The sequence below is a fragment of the Condylura cristata genome, unplaced genomic scaffold, assembly GCF_000260355.1.
Source record: "Condylura cristata isolate star-nosed mole 26May11 unplaced genomic scaffold, ConCri1.0 scaffold00004, whole genome shotgun sequence".
Lineage (NCBI taxonomy): Eukaryota > Metazoa > Chordata > Mammalia > Eulipotyphla > Talpidae > Condylura > Condylura cristata.
Genome location: NW_004567105.1, coordinates 2,924,249 through 2,936,259, shown reverse-complemented (window position 1 = coordinate 2,936,259; position 12,011 = coordinate 2,924,249).

Here is a 12,011-nt window from a genome sequence, read left to right as displayed (position 1 = left end):
ACTCGTCTATCCCTTTTTTTCACTCTTTGGCTCCATAATATTCCTTTCCTGCTGCCACCAGTTTAGGTCAGAGACACAGTCGAGCCCTGAGTCTGCAGCCATACGCTTCCATCCCAGATGACCCCACTGAAGACCGGGCAGCTGAGGGAAGAGAGCTAAAGACAGGCAGAATATTGGGAGGCTGAGCGCTTGGGACCTGCAGCACAGGCGCTCGTGGGGACACTCATGGAGGGTCAGAGAGAGGTGGGGCAGCGGGCTGGCCTCCTGGAAACCAATGGCCAAGTAAGAGAAAGTGAACAGGAGCGTCGAATGCTGTAGAAAGGGGTATGTAGTGGATTGAACAGTGTCCTCCGAGAAGATATGCCCAGTATCTTTTTAACCCCTAATGCCTGAGACTATTCGGAGATTGGGTCTTTGCTGATGTAACTGCATCAAGGTTCTCAGGATGAGACAGTGACTGTGCTTGGATTTTCTTTAAAGGAGGATTTTTGAACACAGAGGTTAGACCATGTGAAGATGGAGGTGGAGCCTGGAGGGACACTTCCACGAGCTGAGGACTCCCCAGTCACATGAGGGGCCCCCACCCCACCTGCAGAAGACCATTCTGCCCATCAGCTCAGATTTCTGGCCTGTCGGCTGTGACACATTGATTTCTCTTCCATTTCTTGAAGTTATCAGCTGGCGGTACTTAGGGTGCTTGGATTTAGTAGAGAGGTTGTTGGTGGACTTGGTGACTCTGAAGCAGGGGAGCTTTAATAACTTTTTCAGGAAGTGCTGACTACAGGGGCGGAGAGAGCGAGAGAGCGGAGGCAGAGACTAAATCAATGTCAATTAAAGAAAAGGTCTTTCCCAAAAGCTGCTAATGCAAAGTGGCTCCCGGTTGCAAGAGGGAGGGCGGAGCTCTCTGCACAGAGCTTGCGCTCTGGAAGGCGTGCAGACACGCCTCGCTGACGCGTGTCTCCCTCTTGATCCTCCCTTTGTGGGTGACCGCCCTCCTCTTCGGCCAGAGGCAGGAGGAGAGGGTTAGGAATGCAAAGAGGAAGTCAAAGCTCAACTTTGACATCCAAAACATATTCCCCAGTGGAAGCAAGAAAACAGTTCAGTCTTCACCAAGAACATGGATTTTCTAGATAATTGAAGTGCACGTTATGGCACAAGGAGCTGGGGCTGGAGGGCTGGGCGCTGGGGTGTGTGGGGAGCTGGAGTGAGGCCTCAGGGTAAGAAGCAGCAGGGTGGCCCAAGAAGGCAGAGCCCAGGGGGACTGGCAGTCCTCCAGGCCCCGGGGCCAGGGGACCCCTACAGCCAGGAGGGTCCTTGCTTCTCCTCCCTTGTTTAGGACCGTAGTGTTGCCAATTCCACAGGGCCTGAAAAGCCAACAGGTTTCAGACGAGGAGAAGCGGTTACTTGGCGCATAAGAGGGACAGCGGCAGGTGCCTGGAGCCAGCTCTGGATCTGAGGGTGGGGGGCCTGGTTTTCGGGGCTGGTTGCAGGGCCTGGGTGTCGGGAGCAGTGTCTCAGCGCATCCAGGCTGGGCTCGCTGGGCACAAGCCCGCGCGTCACACGCTCCTCCTAGGAAGCGCCTCGCAGACGGGGTGGTTTGAGCTACTTTAGTAACACCACGTGTAGGCAAACGGTCTAGGCAAATCAAGGGATCCTATAACAGGAGGAGACCCCTGGGGCTGGACAGGGACCCCAGCAAGTGGGGGGCAGAAAGGCAACACGGAGGGGCAGGCGCCAGAGGAAGGAGCTGCTCCCTTGGCGGTGGGTCTGCACCCCTCAGCCCTGTGGGCTCCTGCAAGGGGACCTGGAGTCTCAGGGAAGGTACAAGATGACAGTGCGGGGCCCTGGTGGGCCCGAGGCGACCTCAGCACCAGCAGCAGGGCGCTCTCCGAGGCCAAAGTGACTCTGCCTGGACCAGTGAGGGTATCAGCAGGGAGGAGAGGACTTTTTTTTTAAGATTTATGTATTTATGCACACAAGAACTGGGGTGCAGGCCAGAGGTGCTGGAGGTGAGAGGATTCCCCAGAGACAGAGTGGGGAGCAGAACAGGCAGACTGACTTAAGCACACTGTTTAAGTGTGAGGGGGGCAGCAGGCGGGTCAGGAAAGGTCTGCTGCGCCCTGTGGGTCACTCCCTGGCCCGGGATGGAGCCCATGTTGCAGTGGCTGGTGACAGCCCGATAGCACCAAGACAACCCTGCGTCACCAGGGAGACCCAGGAGGAGGGGGAGAGGTGATCACTTACCCTTGAGAGACTGTCATCCTAGACGAGCAGCTGAGCCTGGGAGATGCTGTTGGGCCATGCGTTGGTCAATAAGGGCTCCTTCCCACCTCCCTGCAGTGGGGCTCACCACTCCAGTCACGGGAAGAAGCGAAGAAATCGTTCCTGAACTGATCCCGCTGCTCATGTTGCCGTAACCAGGCCGTGCTCCCAAGCCAGGCGAGCCCAGAGCCGCCTGAGGGGCTGGGGGGAGAGTGGCTGGGACCTGGAAGGTGGAGACTGTGTGGGCGAGTGAGACAAGATTCCCGGGGCCGGCTCCAGGGGTGCTCTGTCAGGACACAGGTAGAAAAATCAAGGGCACAGATAAAGTCTGTCATGCGCCCGGAGGCTCCGGAAAGCAGCTTTCCAAGGGAAATCCCCTTCAGAAGAAGCGGGAAAAGGAAGAGGCTGTTGGAGTTCAGTGGAAAAGTCTGTTCCCCGGGGACCGGGCTCTTTCCCCAGCTGGCTTTACCTCCCGCTGCACCGGTGTTCATTAAAGCAAAGCAGACAGACGCCAGAGGTGCAGTTCTGCCATATTTTCTCACAAGGCAGCCACGGGGCAGGGGTGTGGACCTGCACATCCCAGGCGACCCCTCCTTAGCCTGCTTAAGGGAGGGGAGGAGGGATCACCGAGCAGGGGACTGTCAGGTGGGACCCCCACGGGCCTCTGTGTTTAGCTGCCTTCCTGTCCAGCGGGGCTGCCTCCCGTCGGCCGAATGGTGGAGCAGGGGACAGAACGCGTGACCCTGAGACCTGGACGGACCTGGGCTCATATTCCTGCACTTTGGCAATTCCACATAAGCTTCAGAGCCTAGGCTTTCATTCTTGCAACCCTGGGGGTAACAGATCCCACCATCCTGAAGGTTCCAAGAAAGGTGTGCCGGGCATAGCTGCGGATGCAGGGACCCAGGGAATGGAATTGAATCAAATGCTGCACAGCCCCTGGGGGGCCTTCAGCTCTATTCTCAGCACTTTCAGGGATAAGTGGCCTGGAGGAACAAAGTGACTGAGGGCCTGGAACTGGTTTTAGAGACTAGGGCAAGCAAGCTTCCCCTGCCCTTGACCTTTGAAATTCTTAAAATTCCACTCATTTTTTTCTTAAAAACAAAAATCTAGGAAAGCTTTTCTGTGACTGAACAGAACCTTGTCCGTGGACACAGGCCGCTGGGTCCCTGAACTGCAACTCAAACCGTTCCATGGGCCGGGCCAACCGGTCTGGCTGGGGAGAGGAGTATGGTTTAGGAGCGACCCCCAGGGGCATCTGTCCACTGGAAGGGAGTTCCGCCAGCTCCCGCTTCTGGAGGACATCTGAGCACCAGGCAGCGGGTGACTGGGCTGTCACTGTTACAAACTGCCTGACCTCAACATAAGATTGCTAAACTCTCTCTTGCTTTTTCAAGTGGTGTTGAGGGAGCGGAGCTCCTGCAGGTGCAGAAGAAAGAAGAAAACCGGCTCTTGGCAGCAGGGGAATTAGGTTGTCATGGTAACGAGTTCCTTCCCAAGTCCACTCATTATATGGCTTTTGAATTAGACTTCCTCTTGTGTAGACATCTAGCAGCCTGGTCTCCATCTCGCTGTGACCTCACCCCCTAGGGAAACCAAGGCAGAGGGACCCAGTCCCTTACGGTCCGTCCCACCTGCCGCTGGGATGGGTCGAGAGCAGGAACCCAGTGTGTGCAGGGGCAGGGGGTGTCCTGTTCTCCGAGGGTGGGTGACAACTCCTCAGGGCAGTAATTTGCAAAATGGAAGCACATACTTTTATTCTCTGACCTCACAAATTCTGGGGAGTTAACCCTACATCAAAATGTTGTAACAGCAAAAACTAGAAGCAACTTTCCTATTGAAACTGAGGTCAGGTTGCCCTCAGCCCCTTCAACCACACAAAATTTATCCAATTTTCCTTTAAGACGAGTATTCACAGGCCTCCCTGGTGGTCTAGGGATAAAGTCTCAGCATCTGAGTTCGATCCCCGGCCAGGGACCTCTCCCAGGGCACAGCAGACCTCTCCTGCCTCACTGCTGCTCCCCTCAGCGGTTTTTTCAGTAGATCTGCCTGTTCTGCTCCCCACTCTGTCTCTGGTGAATCTTCTCACCCCCATACCTCCCCCCTGTACCCCAGTTCTTCTGTGCAAAAATAAATAAGTAAAATCTGGGGGGGGGGAAGGACTTGGATTCACAGATGCAACAGAGTTGGATGATTATCTGCAGAATATACAACCTGGGCTTGTGTAGAGGTGGTTGACCTTCAACAAACTCCCCAATGGGCCATAACTGAGGGACAGAGGAGGTAGAATCAGAGCAAACAGAGGCGGCGGCCGGCTGCTCAGAAGGCAGTGAGAGGTGCAGGGTCTGTCAGCTGGACGCCCACAGCCCAGCATCGGACACGCTTCCCCGTACTTCTCTGAATGTGGTTCGCTTTATGATCGACCAGTCAGTCAAGCATTACAGAGTTGTATAGTAGCCCTATTCCTAATTATTTTTATTTCTTCCTCTGCTCCTACAAGACCCCACAAGACCCCTGCCCACTTAGGCTAGGATGGCAGACTTGAGGTTTTTCCTCCTTCCACCTTGCAATAAAGCATTTTCTTTTCTCAAAAGGCAGAGTTATAGTACTGGCTTCTCCTTGCGTTGGGGAGCCGGCCCCTTGCTTGGTACCACTGTTGCTGACAGGGGACAGGTCCCACATGAGCTCTGGTCACGGAGGATGCTGTGTGGCTGTAGGGATAATGAGCTGGCTGGGTTCTACCCTGGTGGGAAGATGTTCTGTAAGTTCACAAAGCAAGTTGTTCAGATTCCTAGAATCAGAACATAGAATGGTGGTTCCCAGGGCTTGGGATGGAGGGGAAAAATAGGGAGTTGTTTTTTTTAATTAGGTATAGTTTCAGTTTTGCAAGATGAAAAAGTTCTGGAAGCAGGTTGGATGACAGTGTAGATATGCTTAGCACCACCGACTTGTACATTTAAAAATGGTTAAGACAGTACATTTAATGTTATGTGCCTTTCATCACTATTTTAAAGAAAAGCACATTGCAGAATAAAATTAATATTTAGAGCATGATCTTATTAGTGTGTTTTTTTATAACATGGTTATGCAGTTATGGAAAGAGACAAAATAAGCTGCTATCAGTGGTTACTTTTCCAGCTAGATGGAACAGAGTGGGGGGAAGATGTCACTTTTCATTTTCCTCCTCCTTGCAGAGTTTTAAAAAATACAATTAACATTTATTATGTTTATGATATCAATGAATCAATAAAAACAGGATGATGCTACTAACATGCCTCATCTCCAGGGAGCAGCTCTAACTTCCCGCCAACTGGCTGTGCCACGTGCTGTGTGGCAAGGGAGAGCCAGCTCATGCCCAACTCCACTGCTGGGGACAGGCTCACATGTCCGGGAGAACACAAGGGCCTGCTGGCCCCAGGAGGTCATTTCCTCCCACAGCTCTGAGGAGGTGACCTTTAAACCAAGACCTGAAGCAGCATCAGAGAGGCGTGGGGGCAGGCACCCAGAGCAGAGGTTGCAGAGAACCAGAGAAGGAAGAAGGTCAAGGTGACAGGAATGGAGGAAGGGGGTAGACCATGGACCCCGGAGGAGGGGACCTTGTCCCCAGGGTAACGAGACAGTTCCCCAGGGGTCTAAGCCAGAGAGTGACAAGACCTGACGCGTGTTTTAGAAGGATCACGGCAGCGCCGCAGAGCGGGCTGGAGAAGGGCAGGAGTGGAAGCAGGCCGACAAGATGATGACGTCTCTGTCAGCTTCCTGCAGAATGACTCTGAGGATTTTGGTTTTAGATGAGGCTAGAAAATTGCAGATAATTACTGAAAGAACCTGGAAGCGTGTGTTTTTTTAAAAAGGTTCTCAAAGGCCCACAACACTGAACACATCTAACCTGGGCTGGGGGAAGCAGAGGGCTGATTTTCATACTTTTTCTGCTCAGGTCAGCAGGGTCCTGTTCAAGGCAGATGCTGGTCTGCAGGTCAACAAACGCAGGGCCTGAGATTCTGAATTCCTCACAAGCTCCCAGGTTACCATGTCAGGAACCAAGTGTGCTGTACTGTTAAATTCCTTTTAGAAAAGCATAATTTTCTTTTGGGATGGAGAAAAATCAATTATAAAGACATTTCTCAAGAGCCTTCAGAAAAACCTGCTTGTGAGGTGAGCAGACAAAGCAAAGTAGATTTGAAAGTGATCTAGCTGGCGAGGCCACCCAGAAGAGTCAGGTCACCAGTGACTGGCTCACCGTTCCCCAGGAACCTCGCTGCTCCAGGTGAAACAAGAAGAAACGCTTTTAAAGTAAATATTAAGCACTAGGTGTGTGTCAAGAAAGATGGTAACTGCTGGGCCATGGGAGGGGAGAGTCACAGCAGACAGAAGGGAGACAGAGATGCCACCAGATGTGGCCTCTCTACCACTCGGGGCCTCTGTGCCTGTGTGTCTGGCCTCTCTATGAATGTGTGTGTGTGTGTGTGTGTGTGTGTGTGTGTGATGGCCCTCCTGCATGACTGCCTTAAGACAATGGCTCGCATCATGAGGCAGTCATCGTGGTTGACTGATTGTGTGACGGTGGTCTGAGAGATGATCAGAAATTACCTCAAGTGCCTGCACAGGAAGTCCTCCCTGTGTGTGGCCAACTTGTCCTCTCTGTTCCCCATAGAGGTGGTTCCCCCTTGTCGCCCCTGGACCCTTCTCCTCCTGCCACTGTCACATCATCAATCGCGCTTGTTTGTCTCTGCTAATAAACAGCAGAGTCTCGCCTTGCACACCTGCTCCAGGACTCGCCCTCAGGGTGTTCCTGGGGACATGCTGTTCCTGGGGACATGCTGGTGTGTTCCCAACCCAATAACCAGAGGATAATAACCCACGGCGTTAAGTGCATGATGGAGGTAGCACCTGAGGGCCCCAGAGCCCACCTGCGAGAGAATCATCTAGATCACCTTGCTGGAACCCAGGCCAACTCGGTGGCTCAGTTTGCAGAGCAACGATCTGCCTGTGATTGGTGCCCTGTGGGATCTTGGCGGAAAAGTTCCAGAGCCTTCGTGCTTTAGGGCACAGACTCTGGGGTCAGCTCTCAGCTCTGCCAGCTGTGCCAGCTCGGGTCAGGTGCTCAAGCTCTCTGATCCTGAATTTCCTCCTTTGGTACATGAGAAGAGTGATAACCAAGCACATTTAAGGGTTAAATGTGTTAAGAACTTTGAGTGATGATGGACACATACTAAGTGGAGTCAAGTTCTAGTTATTTTTATGCAACCCTCACACCAACGCTGTGCACTCAGTAATATTTAAAGCCCATTTTGCAGGTAAAGACTCTGAGGATGGCAAAGCTGGCCCTTGGCTCTGGAAAAGGCCCAGGCTCTCAACTGCTCTGCTCTCTCGGAGCTTCCCCTCTGAAATGAGACACTCTGGGAAGAGAACACTCCAGAGGCTTCCTGAACCCCACTGCCCACAGCCGCTCGGGTGCCCACCTCAGTTCTCGCAGGCAGGCCTGGCACGCTCCCCCCAGGTTACAAGCCTAGAGACCACGTGGCAAGAGTCCATTGCGTCTGGCTCTCAGACAGCAGCAGTCCCAGCTATTCATTCACCGCGTCCCCAGAGCAGATGACCCGCACTTCTGAAACAGCCTGCAGAGACCACGTGAGAACAAAGCCATGGCACTGCAGCCTCCTCAAGATGCAAAGGGTTCCTGAGGTGAGAAAGCAGGCTACCTCTGCCTTCATCCTGCTGGACGGATGCGAACTGTTTGCTCACATTGAGGCAAATGAAGAAGTGAAGAAGCTCTTGGGCCCTGCAGCTGGAAGACAGCCGCAGCTCAGTACCAGGGTGCCGGAAGCCAGGGCTGGGCCGGGCCCTTCCCCCAGGCTCCACGGCTCAGGTGCAGACTTCACAGAGGGCGCAGTCCATACCCGATGATTATTTTCCAGCTTTTGTCTGGGGGCCGAAGACCCTGGAAGCAATTCGATGGGCTTAAATATCTATTGGAGCTGAAAGCAAGGTTCCCGGGCCACAGGGGCAGACAGAAGAGGGCCACGGGGATCCCACAGGAGGCCCAGGGAGGGGGAGCCCCTGACCTTGCTGAAGGGGGGTTGAGCCTATGCATACTCAACTCAAATTCGCATTTTATTTATGTGTGATGGTTCTATCAGTGTGTGCATGCTTCTACCACTTCACTACACAAAGAGCTTGAGCTGGCTTACAAAAAGGCACACAATGTCAAGGAAGAAAATAACACCGGGAACTGAAGTGAAAGGGGGAAATGGGAGGGAAAAATAATGAAACTAGGAGTGAGGTCAGTATATAGTAATAGTTCTGTATGGCTGGTCGTCAATCCTGTAAACATGGCGTGGAGAAGAAAACGGCCAAATTAAGAGTGAACAACCATCAAATCCACGAACCATAATGTCTGTGAGATGAAAACACCCACAAGGCCCAGAAGCATCATCATAACCTTGGCACTTAAGCCTGGGAGGAACCTAAAGATGACACTGAGCTGCCGAAGGCAGCACCCCCAGAATGGGGAGAGACGCGATGACAACCATGTCCCACCATGTCACCAGTGCAAGCTGTGACACTGAAATGCCACTAAGAGTGAGCACCTGTAGTATCAGAAATTGCAGCCAGCCCACTGCCCACCAGGCACAAGGGGCACACACAGTCAGTGGGTTCCTAGACAGCTATAAGAAGAAAGAGCACTGGGCCCGCCCTGGCGGCGCAACAGGTGAAGCGCAGCACTGTGAAGCTGGCCAGCCGCCTCAGCGCGAGTTCGATCCCGGCCAGGGAGGGACCCGCAAGGCACAGCAGACCTCTCCTCTCCCCACTGCTCCCCTCAGCAGTGCACTTCGTCCATCTGCCTGTTCTGCTCCCCACTCTGACTCCAGTGAAGCCTCTCACCGCCCCTGTACCTCTGGCCTGTACCCCTAGTTCTGCATGCATAAATAAATACACTTAAAAAAAAAATAAAAGAAGAAAGTACAACTGAGAACCCAGATGAGACAATCTCCAGGAGATACTGGAGATGGAGAAAGCAAGGAATAGAACAATGTTTACATAAAAATAAAAAGAATATGTGCTTAAATGTGTGTATAGGTCCTAGCCCAGTTCTGGAAGCAGTTACACAAGACTGGTACGCTCGGGGCACTGGGTGCAGAGCAACAGAGGTAAGAGACTGACTTTTCCTTCTGCAGCCCTCAGACTCCAGCTTCTGTAACATGGCAGAGTATTCTGTATTCAACAAACGATCCCTTAGAAACATGCAGCCAAAATAAGGGACTAAACACTTTCCTTTATGGTCAAGCTCAAGGGCAGTAGAGATGACCCAAGAGGATGGAAGACGCCTCGGGCTCCAGCTTCGGTCTGTGATGAAGCCCTGTGCATAAAATCCACATGGCCGACTGAGAGCCACGCTTTCCTCACCCGCGGGGAACCAGAAACCTTCCCTTTCCACAAAAATCTATTAGAACTAACGCGTTGAGGAAAGTTGTGGGATACCAAATCACCTTTCAGGACACAAAATCAACACTGAACACAAGAACCGGCTGTGTTTCTATGCACTAATAAGGAATGATCGCTGTGGCTCGCTGCCTGGGCGCTAAACGTCCCCACGGGAACGTCGCTTGCCAGCTTAGAAGTGTGATGGGCACTGAGGGAGAGTAACACCAGACTCCTGGCCCTGGCACCTTAGTGTGAGTGAAAGGCTGAAGGGGACTGGTGAGCAGGGAGAGGGGTCTGGATGCCCACCCAGGCCGGTGACCACCAGGTGACCAAGCAGACAAAGATACTGCGGGGAGTTAGAGGGATGGGGACGCAGGGTGAGCGGAGATGGAGGGACGGGGCTGTGCCAGCGCTTCGTGGTTGATCCGCAGCCAGCTCTGTCCTCATTTCCACTGCCAGCGAGCTGAGAACAGAAGCTGGCTAGCTCCCCAGATCTGGAGGCGGCAGATAAAGGAGGTGAGATCAGATGAAGGCAGGGGACAAAGGCTGCCGTGAAGAAGCCCCTAGCCGATGGTGGGTGATCACTGGATGTTGCCATCCAACTCTGCAGCCCCCAGCCGCCTCCCCAAGGGACTGTCCTCTCCCATCCGCCCACTACACCCCCATCATGCAGACACCAATCAAGGAAGAGCTTCTGCCCTTGATTTTTATCCTTGGTGCTAAAAAAGAAAAAAAAAGGAAGACCTGGTTTGATTTTTGAGGCAGGAGAAGGGGAAGCAGGAGAGCATCATTTCACAGCAGAACCTGTGCTTCAAGCACCCCTGGGCCCTCCTCCGACTTAGTCAGAAAACCCGCACTCTAACTGAGCCAAGCTTCCTTAAGGTATTCTGATTTTTAGTCAAACTTGTTTTTGCAAGCAATGAGTTGCAGAGAAGGAAGACGTTAAAAGCTATGTGCTGTTTAGGGGGACACTGGTCATTGAAGAATGAGAAATTCTGCAGCCACTACCTTGCTCCCCTTGACTCCTCCAGTCACACAGGAAAAAGAAGAGGTCGGAGTAGAGAAGGGTGGGTCCTGTCCAGTGTGACTGGTGTTATGCGAACAGGAGACCCTGGCCTAGGGACGCTGGAGGACAATGAGGGAGAGGTGCCTGGAGAGCCAGGCCAGGGGGCCTCCCTGGTGGCCTAGGGGTAGGTCTCAGCACTCCCATCTGGGCGGCCTTAGTCTGATCCCCCTAGGGAGTGACCCACTCTCCTGTCTCCTCACTGCTCCCCTCAGCAGTAGATTTCAGTCCGCCAGCCTGAAATCTGCTCCCCACTGTCTCTGGCAAAGCCTCTCACCGGTCCCCCCATACCTCTGGCCTGTATACCAGCTCTTGTATGCATAAATAAGTTTTTTTCAAGCTTTCTAAAAAAGAATAAAAATGAACAAGAGACTATTAAGAAGCAAGCAGTCAGTCAGAAGGGACTTTTTAAAAGAACTCTAAAAAAATTAAAAAATGGGTGGGTCAAGCAAGAGATTAAAGAGATTAGATCGTATTAAAGAAAACTAATGAATTGGCCCGAGGCTCTTCCCAGGATTCAACACAGGGAGATGGTGGAAAATATCAAGCAATGTGACCTTGAAAGGTGAGAAGTCTAATAGATGATTTGGAGCCCAAAGAGGAAGAATGACGGAGAATGGGGGAGAGGGAATACCGAAAGTGAGAAAGGCTGAGCATCTACCAAAAACGCACGCAGGCACTGCCAATGTTTCCATGGCTACAACCCGAAGCTCTCTGGAGGTCCAGGGAGCCGGGTGAAGGCCCCGTGCAGCAGGCGCGCTAATTGCTAGTCACATTCCCTCCTCTTTTCCTTAGAATGACTCCAAGTGAATTTGCAGTTGCAGCTACCTCGCCCTGTGGTTGGCTCTATGATTCGGATCTGGACAGTGAGATGACAAAAAAGAAAAATCTTTGGGACAGGGACGCGTTCCTGCTTGTTTCACTTTTTGCTCTTCACCACCCTGCCGGGAGCTTGGAGGCCCTGCCGCCACTTTATCAGCATGTAGAGGGAAGCTCACGCCAAGGAGGGTCACACTGAAGTTAGGAGCCTGAGGCCAGCTGTGGACTGGCTGCCTGCAGACTTGGTGAAACAGCTCCTTTCTGGCAAGGTCACCAAGATTATGTTTCCACCCTGTGCAGCCAAACAGCCCTCACCGCTGCCACATCTTCCGCTCACCCAGAACACCAGTCTGCAGCGAGACGTAGAAAAAAATAGCGCAGGGCCTCCCAGGAGGACCGCCCTGTCAAGAGACCGCCAGCCACTGTGGCCAGAGTTCGAGCCCCG